General features: G+C 48.4%; 1 protein-coding gene and 1 long non-coding RNA gene across 19 annotated transcripts in view; both read left to right on the top strand.

The window, feature by feature from the left end:
- The window catches only part of RPH3AL (rabphilin 3A like (without C2 domains)), a 142,589-nt gene that overhangs the window by 93,299 nt on the left and 31,434 nt on the right, over positions 1 to 17,856 (top strand). The window lies entirely within an intron of this gene.
- LOC139040023 (uncharacterized) lies at positions 181 to 16,303 on the top strand. Its single transcript, XR_011493662.1, has 3 exons — positions 181 to 236; positions 14,886 to 14,988; positions 16,269 to 16,303. It is a non-coding gene; the product is annotated as an uncharacterized lncRNA (long non-coding RNA).

Below are 17,856 nucleotides of genomic sequence, written 5' to 3'. Positions count from 1 at the left end.
CTGGTTCTGCTGTGCCTGTGACCGTGGTTTCAACCAGAAGCCCTCATACTAAGTGGTGTTTGGTGGGGGGCTATTATTATAGTAATAGTAATGGCTGCCCTGGTTCAGTGTTGACTATGCGCCTGGCACAGCACTAAGCTCTTTACATGTGTGAGTTCATGTCATCCCTACACAACCCATAGGTGGGAGCTGTTATTATCCTCTTTCATTGATGGGGAAGCAGACACGGAGGTTAAGTAAGTTGCGGGCACCGAGCTGCTCAGTGGGGGAGCTGGAAATTGCATGCAGCCATGGTCTGCTGTGATGATGCCACGCCCACAGTCCCTTCTGAGGTTAAGGTCTAGACCCAATTTTAGGGGGAGAGATCGATGCTCAATGAGGAGTCTGAGGCAGCAACAGATGTGGGGCATGAACCTGCGTCTCCTAGCCCCCAACCCAGGGCTCTCCCCACTGTACCAGGATCGGAAGTGGGGCCGAAACAGCAGGATGTTGGCAGGCAGCTTCTGGAGAGGGCCATGGCACAGGGATTGCAGGAATGGAATGAGCCGGGCAGAGGGAGCATGCCCCTGGTTTCCCAGATGTGGAGTTTTTTCACTTCTCTGGCTTGGCCCTTGGTATGAGCTTTTAATCTGAGGATCTATAAAATGTCTCCAGTTATGGAAAATTCTCAGCCTCGCTGTCCTTGAGTATCGCTGTTCTGCCAGTCCATGTCTCCTCTTCTGGCAATCCTGCTGGATACGTTGCAGCCCCTCTCAGTCCATCCCCATAGCTCCCAACTGCTCCTTCTTGTTTCCTTCTTTATCTTTCCAGGTAAATTCTTCAATGCTGACTCCCAGTTCACTAAATCTTTGAGACCATCTCCCAGCTGGTGGTTTTGTTGGTTGTCTTCAGCATCACTTTTCCTTGGGTGTATTGGAATTGGGGTCTGTACGCTCATCTTGAGTGGGAGTCTGTTTTTCTCTCTCTCCTTACTCATCACCTTCACATGCTCTCCTTGCCGGCTGATTTTGCGGTCACCTCCACCCAGGTCCCGGGTGCCCCAGTGCAGGGCCAGGTGTCTTGGGTTAGTGATGAGCTTTGTGTCCACGGAGATAATGGGATTACATCCGGAGGCAGTCATCAAAGCTGGGGCAGTCCAGCCAGGCCCAGGCTGTGTGTGTGCTGCTTCCAGCTCCCTTCAGTTTTCATGTGCTCAGATAAGCTCTTCTTAGGGCGGGAGGGGGTCCCTGCTCTGTTCAGCCTCTTTTCCCAGGTGGGAAATCTCTTCACCAGCCCCCATTTCCAGTGACTTTGGTTCTGGTCCCCCACCTCTCATGGGACACTTTTTAGTCCCTGTACCCTGGAAGACCAAGCTCCCAGCTGCCTCCACTGGCCTCTGGATCCAGAGCTCAGCAAGCTGTGCCTTTAGGCCCTCAAAATAGTAAATCTTGGAGTTTCTGATCCATTGAGATATATATCTTATTTTGAGCACAGATAAGTTTACTTATTTTTAGAATATTTTCATCCATCACTGCTGTATCTTTAGAACGGGGAAGGTATTCAAGGTGTGAACTCACATTCTGTCTTGCCTGGAGGTCCCCGACTTCTCACCCCAAATGGAGATGATGGTACCTAGTTCATAGAAATGCTGTGAGAACTCAGCGAGGTCATAAAGTGCACAAAACATCCCGCATAGCAAAGGTACTCTGTACATGTTAGCGCCCTCCCTCCCTCACTCAGCCTGAAACTCCCCCTTTGAACTTGGGGTCCTTCTGGTTTCCAGGGGGTCCCTTTTAAGATGCAGATATCCACCGGAGGAAATTCCTTGCAGCAGCATCTTTGGGGAAGAACCTTAGCAGGATGAAATGATGGTCACAACTGAGCTGTGGGAGGACAGAGATGAAGGAGCTGTCAAGGGAATGAAGGTGGATGGAAGGAAAGACGAATTTAGCAAACGTGATAATTCCGTGGAAGCTTCGGAGGGAGCAGCCCCGTCCAGCCCCAGCACCACTTACCCTCACGCTCCCTAACTGTCCTCAGCTCCCACATGCAGGGCGCCCCACCAAACCCGGCCTAATCTTCCAACGGCTCTGGTGTCTGGAACAGTCTGAAATAGCTCAAGATAAATTTTCTTATCTTTCTAAGGCAAAGAATATGAAGCTCTGTGTTATGCTGTGGTTTGTCCTTGAATTTCTAGAGGCCGTAACACTTAGCAAGATCCAGAAGGCTGCCTTCCCTCTGCAGCAGCAGGCGTCCCGTGGCACTGAGCAGGCGTGCATGGGCCGTGGAAGTGGGTGTCTGTGATTGTGGGGGCCTCGGGGTACCATACCCGGGTGCTGCATTTTCCTGCCTGCTTTTGGGGCGGGAGAGTGACAGGGTAATTGGTTTCCTAATGCCTTTTTTTCTTAGAAAAATATCTAATCACCACAAAGACAGAGCTATATTGAAAGAGCATTTTAAAATGTCATTTTTGGTGCCACAAATAGCCACTTCTGAGTCTGTGATAAAAATTTGGATTTGTGTCCTGCAGCAAAAGTCGTGTCTTGATGGAAGAACTTGAATTTTAACTCCGGTCCCACTCTGCCTGAACATGCTTATCTTTCCTTCTGACGCTTCACTTCCATCGTCTCTGACTGTAATTGTAAGTTTTTTCCGGAGAGAGCACAGCGCTGGTGAAAGGCCCTGGGGCCGTCGGGATGGCGTTGCTGCTTGTCTTGTGTACTTCGGCGGCGCAGCGGTGTGAGCATCAGGCCTCCACTCATGAGGAGTTTACAGTTAAATACAGTAAACACAGTTAATAACGCATTTATTCATTCAGGCATGCAACACAGATTTATTGAGCATCTTCTATGTGCCAGGCAAAATAGCTCTTCTCGTGGGAGAGGGAGTCCACAAACACAGTAAAGTAAATTCTGCCATGTCACAGATGGTGAGAAAGGACCCAGGGTGACAGAGGGAAGGGGTCCTGGGAACATTAGGGGTAGCTGCTATTTTATATGGGGCTCAGGGAAGGGCTCACTGATAAAATGACATTTGAGCAGAGATCCGAAACATTCTATGTGACTATGTGGATGGAAAGCATTCCAAGTAGAGGGTACAGCAAGTGCAAAGACCCTGAGGCAGGTGTGTCCTTGGCTTATAATGTTTATAAAGAGTTATAGGAACAGCAAGAACACCCATGTGACTGGCTTCAATCAGGGTCGGAAGAGGAGATTGGAGACGTGGCAGGGGATGAGATCGTGTTGGTCCTTGTAGACCATTGTAAGGACTTTGGCTTTTACTCTGAATGAAATGGGGAGCCTTGGAGGGTCTTGAGTAGAGGAGAGACATGACCTGAATCTTCTTCCGCTTTTTAAAGGATGCTCTGGCTGCTGTGTTGAGAATAGATTGTAGATTATGACGTCAGAGTCTGTATCATGGTATGTTGTCTTTCTTATTTAATGTTGCCCCAGATGTTTAAGTTCTTGGCTATTGTTACCCTTAGAAGTTTTCATTTTTAAAAATATTACATACATTTTACTCTTTTCTGATTAGCAAATTAATTTGGATCATTGACATTTGTAATGTATACAAAAGCATAAAGAAATAACCACACACACACAAATCCATAATCTTACCATGCAGAGACAATTGCTGTTGACATTTTGGCATATTTACTTCTGATTTTTTTTCTGTCTCTTTCTTCTTTATATTATTGAGCCTATGTTTTAAAATTAGCATTATGTCATAAGTAGTTCTCAATGTAATCAATAATTCTTTATAAACATTCTACCATATGGATACTCTGCTAATTTAGAACATCTAAGTTATTTCCTTTTTCCTCCTCTTATTAATATCTTCAGCATATATCTGTGTGCATAGCTCTTTGACTACATTTTTTATTATATCCTCAGAATGGATTCTTAGAAGGAAAAATAAACATTGGTGTCTATATTCTTTCTTATAGACCCTTGAGTTATTATTTTTTATTTATCTCATAATTAGCTGGTGTATAATTTTATGTCATCTTTTTAAATACAGTCATGCCCCACACAACAATGTTTTGGTCAACGACAGACCGCATATATGATGGTGGTCCCACAACATTAGGACCATGTAGCCTAAGTGTGTAGTAGGCTAGACCATCTAGGTTAGTGTGAGTACACTCTATGATGTTCGCACACACATTTCTCAGAACACAGCCTGTCATTAAATGACGTACAACTGTAAGGGCACATGGATGGTGTATTTTCTGAGTTTTTTGCTATCTGGTAATAGCTGTTGCCTTTATACAAAAAGGACAACTTGACTAATAATACAATTGATCATAATCTTTCCCACTCAGAATTCTGTGGATTTTGCCCCTGTTGTCCAACCACATGTGAAACACCATGAGGGAGAGTCTGCAAATGTAACAACTAGGAGAATTGGTGCCCATGAGACTAGAGATAATAGTGAAACTGTGAAAGAGATACAAATAAGCTTTTTAAATTAATTAATTAAAAGAGATAAGAGTGGGAATAGAAATCAAATTGAACAAAGAGGACCTTTGAAAAACGAATGAGCAAATTTGAAAAAGAACCAAATGAACCATTTTCATTTCCAAAAATGAAAGATATTCATTAATGAATTTAAAAACTCAATTGAACTACACTGCAGTAATTTTTTAGAGCAATAAAGCTTGTCATTCCCATTAACAGCCACATATATTTCCTTATCATTTGCTTCTTCTTGATTGTTTTTTATTTTTCTTTCTTTCTTTATTTTTTGCTTGAGGAAGATTGGCCCTGAGCTAAAGTCCGTACCAATCTTCCTCTTTTTGCTTGAGGAAGATGGTCACTGAGCTAACATCCATGCCAATCTTCCTCTATTTTGTATGTGGGTCACTACCACAGCATGGTTTGATGAGTGGTGTGTATGTCCATGCTTCGGATTCGAACCTGTGAACCCCAGGCCACCAAAGCAGATCATGTGAACTTAACCACTATGCCACCAGGCCGGCCCTGATTGTTTTTTATTGTTGATCCCTGTTTGGCACTCCCAACAGCTGGAGTACCTGGTCCCTGGTTTCCAGTACACAATGGTCATGAATATGACATTTTTCGTGACCACACGAAACTAGTCTTTACCTAATTAGCCTTTTCTCACCTATCTGCTTAGGGAAGTAGTCGATCTGCCGACCTCCTGCCCCACCCCATTTCCAGTCCCTCTGTGAATGGGCACCCTCTTCAGTCACTTTCCTGGTTTCCTGGGTGGCAAATTAATAAACACTGACATGTGTCCAAGAGTTAAAGAAACAGAAAAGAGGATGAAACAGCCCTCAGTGGGCTGGTTAAACAGCAGATCAGGCCTGAAGAACCCCAGGAAGGACCTTGCGAACCAGAAGACAGTTTTCAGGATGTTACTTGGGGGCAATGGATGAACCCATGAAGTCGAAGTGGAGGGAAAGAGAAGGCAGGATGACAAGATCTAATGCACAACATAAAGTCATTTTCAGGGCAAGAACAGAGACGTGGGGGAGAAGCCTGAAGCCAGACTTATGCTTTTGTTCTCCTTTAAATAACCTGGCAGAGGTGTTTATGTATATATATTTGGAAATTAAAAATTTTCGATATGCCTAGGTCGTTTTTGTTGATCTTTGTCTAGAACCAACATATTTGGATCTTGGATTCAGGAAAGCTTTTCGATTATGTTTTTGCTTGTTGCTTTGTTCCCAACTATTCTGGTTTCTTCTTGGGAGCATTTTTAATGTGAAGGTTGCATTTCCCTTCTCTGTCTTCTGTATTTGTCATCTTCTACCAGGTCATTTTCAACTCCTTTTATTTTCCCTCTGTTCTGAAAAATTGTAAAGCTTTTCTTCCATGTCGCTGATTCCATTTTTTGGTCTGGCCGTGATGTGTTCCGTGTGTTGTCCTGTGTGCGTGTGTGCGCATGTGGGTCTGTCCATCTTCGGGTGCTGTGAGCTCTGCAGACCCCGGTTTACAGAGGCGGCACCTGTACCCCTTTCTTTGCGATTTCACCTGTGATGCTCTGCTCCCCGGAGGAGGCACCTTTGACTCTCCCGTGATCGTGATCAGGCCCCAGGCCATCAGAACAAGGAGGACGTGGAAGGCTGCGGCCCCTGGTTTGGTTCTTCCTGCCGCTCCCTCCTTTCCCACGACTGTGCTTTACATAAGAGAATACACCTTCCCAGATGCAGCTCGCCGTTGCCAGCGCCTTCCCCCTCCTGCCTGGTTGTTTTCTGGGCATCTGTCTCCCAGGGATGGAGACGGGGTTGGAGGAGGAAGGACAAGCCCCTGTGAGGCTCCAGAAACCCACAGGCCCGCCATGCCAGGAAGCCTGCCTCAGCCCTTTGGACTCTGCGCCCTGATCTCTGCCAGACAGGCCAGGCCCAGGTGGGCCTGAGACACACTTTGCGTCCAGCGCACTCGCCTGGCGTCGGAGAGGAGCCTGACTGTAGGTTGGCGTCGGATCCCTCCTGTGCTGGGGTTTGTGTGCCCTTTTTCATGGGTTTCCTGGGCGTGTTAGCGTGAAGCTGGGGGAACTGACCAGGGGCTTCTAAACATAGGACGTTGTAAGCCAGAAATCCATTTCATTTGTTGTTTAACCTTTAATCCGGACTCATTTAAAAAAACAGAGTGACTCACTCAAAGTTATACTGTAATCAGTGGAAAAGTTAATTGGAATCTGGATTCCCCAGGATTCTGGAAACCATTCCTCCAGCCTCTCAAATGTACCTTTGGGGTAAGAAGTCGCTGAGGATGCAGGCGTTCTCTGAGGGGGGCGAACGGGAGGGGAGAGGACCAATTTGCAAGTAATTGAAAGCTGATTAATACAATTAGAGCATCTTCTCCATCCAGCCTTCGCTTTGCCTTCCCAGTTTCATGCTGCATCCTGATTATAACCCAGAGGAGGCCGGCCGCACCAGCACTTCCTGGGTTTCCTGCAGTGCTTTGCATGTAAAAGGTGCTCAGGAGATATTTGTGGACTGAAAGAGACATTTGCAAAAGTGGAAAGCCCGGTTCCTCCTTCAGATCACGTAGGGACCTTTTCCCAGCAGGGTGCTCTCGATTTCCTGCCGGGCTGGCCCTCTATTTCCCTCAAGTCTTGTCACAGACAGCCCTGGCTGCAGTCTCACAGTGCCCATTGATGCTGGGTCTGTATTCTCCCCTCCTGCTCCTTTCTCCTGCTTGTTGATTGACTAAAAGAGCAATTTGTAAAGTAGGAAAGTGTCTTCAGGTGGTAGTCTTTAAATCATCCCCAACCCATCCCGCTTGGAGGGTGACCAGTGGCCCAGTTGGGGCCCCAGGGAGAGTCTGCCTTGGCACAAGCCTGCAGGAGTCCGGGAGAAGCAGAGGCTCCCTCGCTCCCAGCCAGCACTGGTGGGAAGTAGCCTTGCCAGCCAGGCCCAGCATCCTTGTGGCACCTGCCTCCCAGGCAGGCGGCCTGTGCTCGCTCAAGCTGCCATCTGCTTCCCCACACTGGCTCTCTCTTGGTCCTGCTGTTACTCGCAGTTTGGAATTTTGCTGCAAACAGCTTGGCTGGAGGGCCCATCAGGAGGCCCGTGAGCACTCTCAGGAGTGGGTGGCTGCCGCTTGGGTGGGCGGCTGCCTGAGGGCCCCGCCATCTGCGTCTGGCTCGCTCTAGACTGCTGTCGTGGCGTCCCTGGGGGACCTGGATGGTCACACTTCCTCAGTGTGTTGGTCACCTCCCACGCGCCACGGCTCTGCCAAGCAGACCTGCTAGCAGTACAGGCTCCTGGCCTCCCACGCATGTGGAAGTAGCAGGAGGAGGGTCCTGGGGCCCACCAGCCCCGCTGCCTCCTGTGAGGAGGCAGAGTGGACCCCCACTACATCCCTGCCCCTTGTTTGGGGTGCACCTGAGCCTGTGTCTGTGCCCTGGAGAAAGAACTTTCCTGTCCTGGATGCTGCCCCGTTCAGGAGGGAACTGATTTCAGTCCAGTCCACTGAGCCAATTGTCCTCGCCGTGCACATCAGCAGAATCCAGTCTAGCGTCGGGGGCGGACCTTATCTGAACACCTACGATGGGCCAGGCTGGGATATGTGGCTCCATCCTCACAGGAGCCCAGGGAGGTTCTCATTATTGTCTTCATGTGACACATGGGGAAACTGAGACTTAGAGAAAGGAGGTCACTTGCCCAGAGACACCAGGTAGTAATTGATGGAGCCAGAGGTTGAAGGCAGGCATGTCTGCCTCCAAAACTCCTTCTAACAACTCTGTTTCCTATTCATTCATTTGTTCATTCATGTATTAGTCGTTGAGTATTTCCCATGTTGCTGGGCACTGTTTTAGGTCCTTGGAAAACAGCAATGAACAAAACAGCCAGAGATCTCTGCCTTGAGTTTACATTCTAGCAGGGGCTGGGGAGGCGAGAGGGAACAGACAGTAAACATAACCAAACTAATAGATAAGCAAATGGTATAGTATGTTAGATGCTGAATGGGAAGAAGAAAGCAGAGCAGGGCAGATGGGTCAGGAGTGTCGGGTGCGGGGTGGGGAGAGAGGCTGCAGTGTTTACGGTACACCAGCCACCACGTCACGCCCATTAGGATGGCTAATAGATAAAAGGCAGAAAATAAAGTGTTGGCGAGGATGTGGAGAAATTTGAACCCTTGTACATTGCCGGCGGGAATGTAAAATAGTGCAGCCACTATGGAAAACAGACGGCAATACCTCAAAAAAGTAACGATCCGGCAATTCTACTTCTGGGTATATACCCTAAAGGATTGCAAGCAGGGACTCAAACAGATATGGTACGTCAGTGCTCATGGCGGCATTATTCGCATTAGCCTCAAGATGGAAGCAACCCAAGCATCTACTATTGGGGAAATGGATAAACAAAATGTAGTATATACCTCTTATTGTTCATATTATTCAGCCTTAAAAAGAAAGGGAATTCTGACACATGCTGCAACGTGGAAGAACCTTGAGATGTTATGCTAAGTGAAAAGCTAGATGCAAAAGGACAAATACTGTATGATTCCACGTCTGTGAGGTCCCTAGAAGAGTCAGATTCATGAGGACGGGAAGTGGACCGGTGGTTGTCAGGGGCCAGGGGAGAGGGAATGGGGAGTTATTCTTTAATGGGCACAGAGTTTCCATTTGGGACAATGAAACAGGTCTGGAGGTGCATGTGGGGACAGTAGCACAACAAAGTGAATGTACTTAACACCCCTGGACTGTACACCTATAAGTGGTTAGAATGGTAAATTTTATGTTATATATATTTTACCACAGTAAAAAAGTGGGGGGACTGGCCAGTGTGGGCCTCTTTGAGGTCAGATGTTAGCAAAGACCTGAAGGAGGTGTAGTGGGGGCGCCAGCAGCCTTCTGGGGGAGGAGCGGCCCAGGACGGGGACACACCAGCACCGGTTCACAGAGAAGCACCAAGCCGGTGAGGCTCCCCGCCTTCCATGTGCCGGGTCCCAGGTGCGGGAGGGATTGGTCCAGGGGGCTCTGTAGCCATGGGCAGTAGGGAGATGAGTTGATGTCCAGTATGAAGCCTGCAGCCCACCAGGAACACAACCCACAGATCTGAGCATTTAGCTGTCGCACCATTGGGTGCCCCCCACTTACTCAGCCACCCTGGGGTGCTCAGCAGTGTGTGGGGTTGGGAACCTGTGGTCTGAGTGCAGAACAGCATCACTGTCCCTGTGATCCTTTGGTGTGACACGGTCCTGACACCACAACCCAGCTTGTCACCTCCCCGCTCCCCACCCCCCGAGCCTCCACAACCTGGTTTTCCCTGTGTGTGTCCCTGGGGAGGTAGGCAAAAAGCTAGGGAGAAAGCACCTGAATTTGGTCATTTTCTTGCATTAATTTGAATAAAAATTTGGGTAATCAGATTTTCCTGCCCATTTTTCAGATGCCAGGTGACACTGGCTGGCACAATTGTGCCCCTCCCCCAGCCAGCGGTCTGGCAGATGGAGACTGGGGCGTAGAGTGTGGCTCCATCCTTCAGGAAGTATTTATTAAGCTCCTAGGTGGTGCCCAGCCCTGGAAAGACACACCCCAAGGAAATAACTCAAGAATAAACTGTCTTACTGTGGTGTCAGAAAATCCCTCTGTGATAAAAGAAAGCAGAGAGAACTGGCCTTTATCGGGATTCTCGTCTGGGCCAGGCGTGCGGCTCTGTGTCCCCACTTTCCAGCCACAGAGAAGCTCAGGGACCTTAAGTGACAAGTCCAAGGTGGCACAGCAGGGACCTGCAGAGCTGGGGTTTGAGCCTAGGCTGTCTGATGGGCTCTTGCCACTAGACCAGTTTCCTCCTCTGGTTTCTCCTGAGCCAGCAGCCACTGCCTTCAGGAATAAGTCCTCAGCCCTTCCTGTTCCGGATGGCCCACAGGCCGGATGAATGGAAGGGGCCCTTCAGCCTATCTCCCCTCATTTGCCAGGTAGAGATCCCCACCTCCCTGGGGGACTCCCGGGTCCCTGCCTTGCTTCTTCTAGCCTGGCTTTGTAAGTCGTTACATCTGGACAGGGCTAACACACCCATAAGTGCAGCCCAGCCGGACCCTGACCGTTACCTGACCTGACATATCTGAACTTGGCTTTGGGTCCCAGCCTTGGTTATCCCCTTGACCCTTGAACTTTGCCTCTTCCCAACTCGTCATTGACTTGAGGGTCGTGTCAGGCTCATGGGCCAGCTCCTGATGCTCCCTGTTTGCAGACTAAATCAGGGAGGCCCGTTCAGTAGGAGTCCCAACTGGGTCATCTCCACGTTGTGCCTGGCACCTCATGAGCACCATCTCCTATGCATGACACTTGACCTCGCGCCCCACTCCTAGCTGTATGCCTGAGAGAAACTCTCACACATGCTCCCTAGGAAATGTGACCAAGGGTGCATATAGCAGCATCTTGTGTTATACAAAAAAACTGGAAACAACCCAAATGTCCTTTCTTGAGACAGTAGATAGATGAATTGTGGCTATGAAATAATATACACCAGTGAAAAAAGAACTGCCACTAGACTCATCAAAGGATGAATCAGAAACACAGTGTCGTTGTGCCATTGAGTGGATTCCAACTCCTGGCGACCCTGTGGACAGCAGAGTGGAACCCTGCTCGGTCTTTTTGCACCATCATCTCACCTTCCAGTGCTGTATCAGACATCAGTCCACTGCTATTCGTAGGGTTTTCATGGCCAATTTTTTTCAGACGTGGGTGGCAGGTCCTTCTTCCAAGCCTCTCTTAGTCTGGAAGCTCCGCTGAAACCTGTCCACCATGGGTGACCCTGCTTGTATTTGAAATATCAGGTGGCATAGCTTTCAGCATCACAGCCACACGCAGCCGCCACAGTATGACAGCCAACAAATGGGTGGTGTGATTCCCTGTCTGGGAAACGAACCCCGGGCCACAGTGGTGAGAGCGCCAAATCTTAACCACTTGACCACCAGGGCTGGCTAAAAACACAATGAGCAAAAGAAAAGCAAATCACCAAAGAATACACACTGATTCAAAAACAGGTAATAGGAAATCCTTGTTTTATTTAGAAATGCACACATGCATGGTTTTTTAAGGTAGAAAAGCAGGGGATTGCTTAACACAAGATTCCTGATGGTGGTTACCTCTGGGTGGCAGGGAGGGCCTGCAGGGGCTTCCCAGGGCCGATAATGTTCAAATTCTTGATGAGTTCACAGCTGTTCACTTGACTCTGGCTCTTTGAAATGTACTGTGTTTTCATACACTTTCATATGCGTGCTAGATTTCACAGGCACACACACAAAAGATAAGAGGAGATCACTAAAATCAGACCCAAAAAAGCATGAATCAGTGATGTCAAGAAAAATCTTTAAAATCCCCCAGAATGTAGGGGGACAAAACAACCTGAAAACAATAAGGGAAGCAACGATGAATCTGGAAGACAGAGAAGGCCAGTGGAACCTCAGAATTATAGGTTTTCCCTGAGAAGGAAAAAGACAAGTTGGAAATGAGGCAGTTGTCACATCGATAAGTGAGGAAAACGTCCCTGCCTGAGACCCCACGCAGCCAGGCCCACAAGCCTGCCGAGGAGGGGTCGCCCAGAACTGTCCCACGTTGGCTTCGGAATATGTTTCTGAGACTGTGTTTAAACATAGGCATGTTTGTTGTTCTGGGAATGGAATCAAAATCACAAAGCTCCTCTGGAAAGACCCGGCTGGGTATAATTGGCCTGTCGAATTTTCTGCTTCCAGCCCTATTCATTTCCTACGTGTGGCCTACTCCATCTGGGAACAGAGGCTGGCTTCGCAGCCAAACACCACCAGAACACGTTTGCCCTCTCTTAGAGCTATGTTGGAACAGGCAAGACGGTTAAATATTTGGGATTCAGAGGGATTTCATGCTGCATGCAAATGAAGCGTAAGAGGAGGCATACATACAGTGTTGACAAAGCAAGTCATTAAGAACAGTAGTGGAAGTGTCATCAGCCTGCATAGATGTGTGGAACCTGCAAGACCCTTCTGGACAAAGGGAGAAGACGGCGTGTGGAACCTGAGAGAGAAGGAAGACGGGTCCCTCTTCTCAGTGGCTTGTCGGGCCCTTTCCGTGTCGCAGGTCATGTGGGAGATGCAGGGCTGGGGGAGGGCGCCCCTTGGGGTACAGACCCTGAGTGTAGGCCGTGAGAAGGGGTGAGGCCAGAGTGGGAGGTTGGCCTGCCCTGGAGGCTCCCCCTGACCCAGGGGAACACAGCCCTGCAGTCATCAAGAGCCGTTGTTGGGTGCCACCTCCCTCTGAAGCTGGCAAAGCTCCTCCCCGGTAATTGTGTGGCAGCCTCGCAGCAGCGAGCCCCTCACCAGGGGTTAATGGAAGCCAAAGCATTTCCTCTGGTTCTGAAATAATCCAGCCAAGGTGTTTAAATGATCTGTCAAGAAAACAGCACCCTCAGAATATTTTCTCTCACTGCGTCTTTTTCCTTTCCACTATGCTGGTGAGTGCCTGCCTCCTGGACCCACCTGGTTGCTCAAAAACCCTCTTGAAATGAAGAGGAAATTTGCTCTGGCCCTGGTGAAGGCTCAGGTTCTGGGGCTGAGCCAGGAGCTGCCTGCAGAGAGCTGGAAGAAGGAGCAGGTGTGTGCTGTGTCTTTGCTAGGGCTTAATTTCCAGCTCATCTCCTGGCGAGTCTCAGGCCTGGCCCCGGTGTGGGGAGCCGGCCATCCCTCAGCCACACCTGGGGGCAGGAGACATCCCCAGGCAGGAGGAGTTTGTGCCCTTCTGCAGGTACACACACAGACCTGAGGTTTTAAGTGTCATCTTGTAAAATGCAAATACAAAAATAAAATACCCCTGGGAGGGTCTCACTTAGCTTCCCCCCACCCCCAACACCTCGATGATGAGTTAGCGCTTTAGAAGGATTCGTGGAGAGCCAGGACCTGGTGGATGCCTGCGGGGGAGGGGGGGGGGGAGGCGAGCTCTGCCCAGCCCCCTGGCGCTTCTCAAGGCTGTTTCTGGACTCAGGATTGCTTACTCCTGCTGTACACCACAGGCTGAGGGGTTCACCCCTGGCCGTAGGGGATGAATATAGGGCAACCATCTCGGAGCAGAATCAAGAACGTGAACACACTCTCATGAGGTAGAGAAAACACGGACCTCAGCTGTTTATAGATTGCTGCCACGGGGCCACCCATCTGCAAGGATGTTTGATTGTTTCTTTCTCTGGCTCAGTCTTAACACACAGGAGGTGCTGGATAAATGTTATTTGAGTGAATTAATATCTACTGATCCGTCTTCAGAACTTGTTTGTAAGCTTCATGTTTCTGAGGTGGGGGAGCAAACACTGAGGAAAGATGGCTACTCTAACCTCTATTCCTACCAAAAGAGAAAAAGGCAGGAACAAAGAAAAACTTGAAATCAAACAGGAAGGAAAGGGAAGGAGAGAGGAAGGAAGGAAGGAAGAAAAAGAAAGAAAGCTGCCAGAAAATCTAGTATTTCAGTACAAGAGACCTTTTTTCTGGTTTTAATTCTGCTAGTTGTTTAAGGCAGACAGGTAAATATATGCACATTTAACTTTTTAAATATTCAAGCCAACATTTGTCTAGTTGCTCACATTACACTAGAAACTGTCTATTAACTGCCCTTGCCATGAAGAATGAGGAAGCCAAGGCTTTTTTTTTTTTCAGCCACTTGCTTTTCATTGAGACAATATGGAATTTGGGGTCAGATTATTATCGTTAATGGATTATCCTTTATGTACTTTTTTGAGCATCGTTTCTTTCACATTTTTCTTATTCCGTAGGTATATTTACATTAGTTATTTAGGCTGAATTCTGTCTTTATTTCATTGATCGCTGTGAATTTTCAGTCTCCCATTCTGGAGTTTTTTATTGTAATTCATCTGTCGGTCAACTGGACGATACTTTGAAGCAATTCTTTAGGAAGAATGGATGCTTCTCTGTTTTCTGTTTTTGCTCTCACAATCCACGGTACCTTTTGGAGATCAGAATCACAGCCATTTTCCGGACTGCAGAGGCAGCTGGAGGTGCCATCTGATGCGTTTAGAATGGCAGATCTGGCGGTCTTCCCTGGGTTGCCTCTGTGTGGTTGCAGACGTGTGATACAGGCCTGGTGACCTGCTTCCTGCCCCACTCGCTCCTCACGCTGAACAAACGTACAGTCACATCCATGGCACAGTCACGCACTCTGTGTACCTTCTGAGTCTCCATCCTGCTTGAGTAGGGCAGCAGGGCATCCAGCTGTTAGGCACCTTTAAGGTAGGATGGTCTCAATCTGGTTTGATCGACGGATAGCATTTGTAGCATAAAACAATACCAAAAATGATTGTGTGCGTGACATCAGCACGTCTCATGTTGACTCGCCTTGCCCAGTATCAGCTTGTCACCCTTGGCTGTAATCATGGCTTTTCATACTCAGTTTGTCACCACGGACTGCCCAACAGTCTTTGAGAGCAGTGGCCCTTCCTGTTTTCCTAGGGGTCCTGCTCCGGCTGCCTCTATGCTGGGAAGCCCTGGTTCCTGTTGAAAAACCATCTAGGTTTTTCCCATTGTCAAAATTCTGGCTCCTGGAGGTCAGGTGGTAAGTGACATCTGAGGGAAAACTTATTTTTCTTCAGAGACAGAAATTTCAGCTTTACGAGCCCGTGCTGGTGTTTTCAAACCAGCCGTAATGTGACTAATCTTTTCCTCTCTTGCTCCACTACAAACAATGTTAATTACCGCTTTCTTCTCCTTTCCTGAGCTGCCCGCTTTTCTCTCTTAAGTCACATCCAGATTCAGGGTACCAGCCACAGACTGGCCTGACTCCCCCTGTGTTGACCTGCCGGGCGGCCCAGAGATTTAATAATGTCGACATCCAATTACCAATCTGCTATACTTTAATGTTAATCAAAGTAACACATGCATGTGGTTAAAACAACCCACATGTTCTGAGGAGCTCATACTGGGGAGCGGTGGTGGCCTGCCCGGCCCCTCCTCACCCAGCCCAGCACGCACAGCCCTCTTGTTTTAATTCAGTGCCGGCTCCTGCCATGGCTTCCTTGATTTTTTGGTTTGAGGTATTCTCAATTGACCCCATGCTCTGAAAGATGTGGAGCTGGCTGGCTTGGGCTTTTATTATTTTTAGCTCTGATTAAATTTGTAACTTTATATAATATTTGATTTTATGAGTATTGCTTTTTTACTTTTCATTTTTCCTGCCTTATATTCAATTAAAAAAAGTGTTTAATTTCAAACTCTTGTCCTCCTTCAGCTCCAGGGAATTTCTTTCTATTGCTCTCTCTGGGCAGTCTCTCATGAGGAATTTGACCCCTCGAATTGAGCTTTTCTTTTTTTTTTTTGAGGAAGATTAGCCCTGAGCTAAGTACTGCCACTCCTCCTCTTTTTGCTGAGGAAGACTGGCCCTGAACTAACATCCATGCCCATCTTCCTCTACTTTATATGTGGGATGCCTACCACAGCATGGCTTTTGCCAAGCAGTGCCATGTCCGCACCCAGGATCCGAACCGGCGAACTCTGGGCCGCCGAGAAGCAGAACGTGAGAACTTAACCACTGCACCACTGGGCCAGCCCCTCGAATTGAGCATTTTTGTCTTGTGATTTCTTTCACCTTTTTCTGTTTCTTCATCTTTGTGCTCCATATTTCAAATTTCCTCATTTTTATCTTCCATCCTTTTATTTTACATTTTTATATTTCTGCACTGTATTTTTAATTTCTAGAAGCCTTTTCTTATTCTCCAGCTGTACCTTTTTCATAGCATGTTGTTCTCATTTGGTGAATGAGCCTGTATATTTAAGTCCCTGAGTTAAACTTTCCTACTTTACTCAATTAATTAGCAATGTATCTGTTTCTTTTTCTAGAAGTGTCTAAACAGAGGATGAATGTCCTGCCAGAGGTGTGGGGGCTCAAATGGCTTCAAACGGCAATCACTTATTTGCTCACGACTCTGCAGTTGGGCCCTTTTGCTGGCCTCTCCTGGGGTCATTTGTGGGCTGCAGTCATCTGACGGTTTGACTGGGATGGGGGTCCACGAAGGCGCACTCCTCTGTGGTCGGTGCTGGCTGTTGGCTGGGGCAGCTCACTTCTCTGTGTGGCCTCTCGCCCTCCAGGACACTGGACTAAGCTCTCACCTGATGGCAGCAGTGTTCCAAGCAGCGACAAAGGAAGCTGCCAGTCTCTTGGGACCTGGTCAGGAGCCCTGTGTTACTTCTGCTCAAGCCTACACCAGATGCAAGGAGCGGAGACATAGACTCCACCTCTTGATGGAGAAGGAGAAAATAATTTGGGGCCATGTTTATTCTGCTGCAGCCTCCCAGGCCACTCCTCTCTGTCTTAGCTCAGGCTGCCATAACAAAATACCGTAGACGGGAGGCCTAAGCAACAGGAGTTTATCTCACAGTTCTGAAAGCTGAAAGTCCGAGATCGAGGTGCCGGCAGATTTGGTTCCTGGTGAGGGCTCTCTTCCTGGCTTGAAGGTGGCTGCCACGCTGCTGTGTCCTCACACAGAGGAGAGAGAAGCAAGCTTTCTGGTGTCTCTTCTTATAAGGACACTAATCCCATCGGAGGGCCCCACCCTTATGACCTCATCTAAATCTAATTACCTCCCGAAGACCCCATCTCCAAATACCTTCCCATTAAGGGTTAGGTCTTCAATAGATGAATTTGGAGGGGATGCAGTTCAGTCTATAGCGCCCTCTAAGAGCAGTGCTTCTCTCAAGTAACCTGAGTTACTTAAAGCCTGGAAATTTGCACGTGTGCTCAGTAGTCTCGGCTGACACATGTTTGTATGTGACTAGCATGTGCTGGGTGCCCTGGGTGGCTCCTGCCGTCATGGAGCTTTCAACCTGGTGCAGGAAATAGACATGTAAATAAGCAATCCTAACAGAGTGTGTGTATTGCTGTTGTTCTGTGGAAGCTTCTGGGTAAAAGTAATTTCCTAAAGGTTGGATTTCCTTAGCCCAGCCCAGGGAAGGAAGAAGGAACAGCGTGTACAAAGGCCTGGAGGCAAGAGACAGCCTGGTGTGGTCAGAGAGTGACGGTGGCTGTGTCTGGCTGACCCCCGAGTGTGGGGGCGGGAGATGAGGCTGGGGAGGGAGAGTTCTGGGGTCTTGTTGGCCATGCTGTGGAGTTTAGCTTGCCTGTTAGAGTTCCTGGGAGGCCAGCACTGTGTGTGTGTGCATGCATGTGTGTGCGTGTGTGCAGGTAATGAGTTAGGGAGGGCTGTGCTGCCTCTCTGCCAGGGTGGGTTGACCCTTTAAGAGGCCTTTCTTAAAATGACCAAAGTGTAAGCAAGAACACCTCTCTCTAGCAGGCCATTTCCCCTGTCTTTTCAAGACTGGGTCAACCTGGAGCTTGTTAAGCAGACAGAACACGGTCTCCCTGAAGACAGAGTCCCACGTTCTGTCCCCTGGGGACGGTTCCTTTGCTTTGCTTTCTTTGTTTGTTCGT

Source organism: Equus asinus, chromosome 13 (genome assembly GCF_041296235.1).
Source record: "Equus asinus isolate D_3611 breed Donkey chromosome 13, EquAss-T2T_v2, whole genome shotgun sequence".
NCBI classification, from domain to species: Eukaryota; Metazoa; Chordata; class Mammalia; order Perissodactyla; family Equidae; genus Equus; species Equus asinus.
Note: the sequence above shows the minus strand (reverse complement) of the source record. Positions and strands in the feature narration are given on the sequence as shown.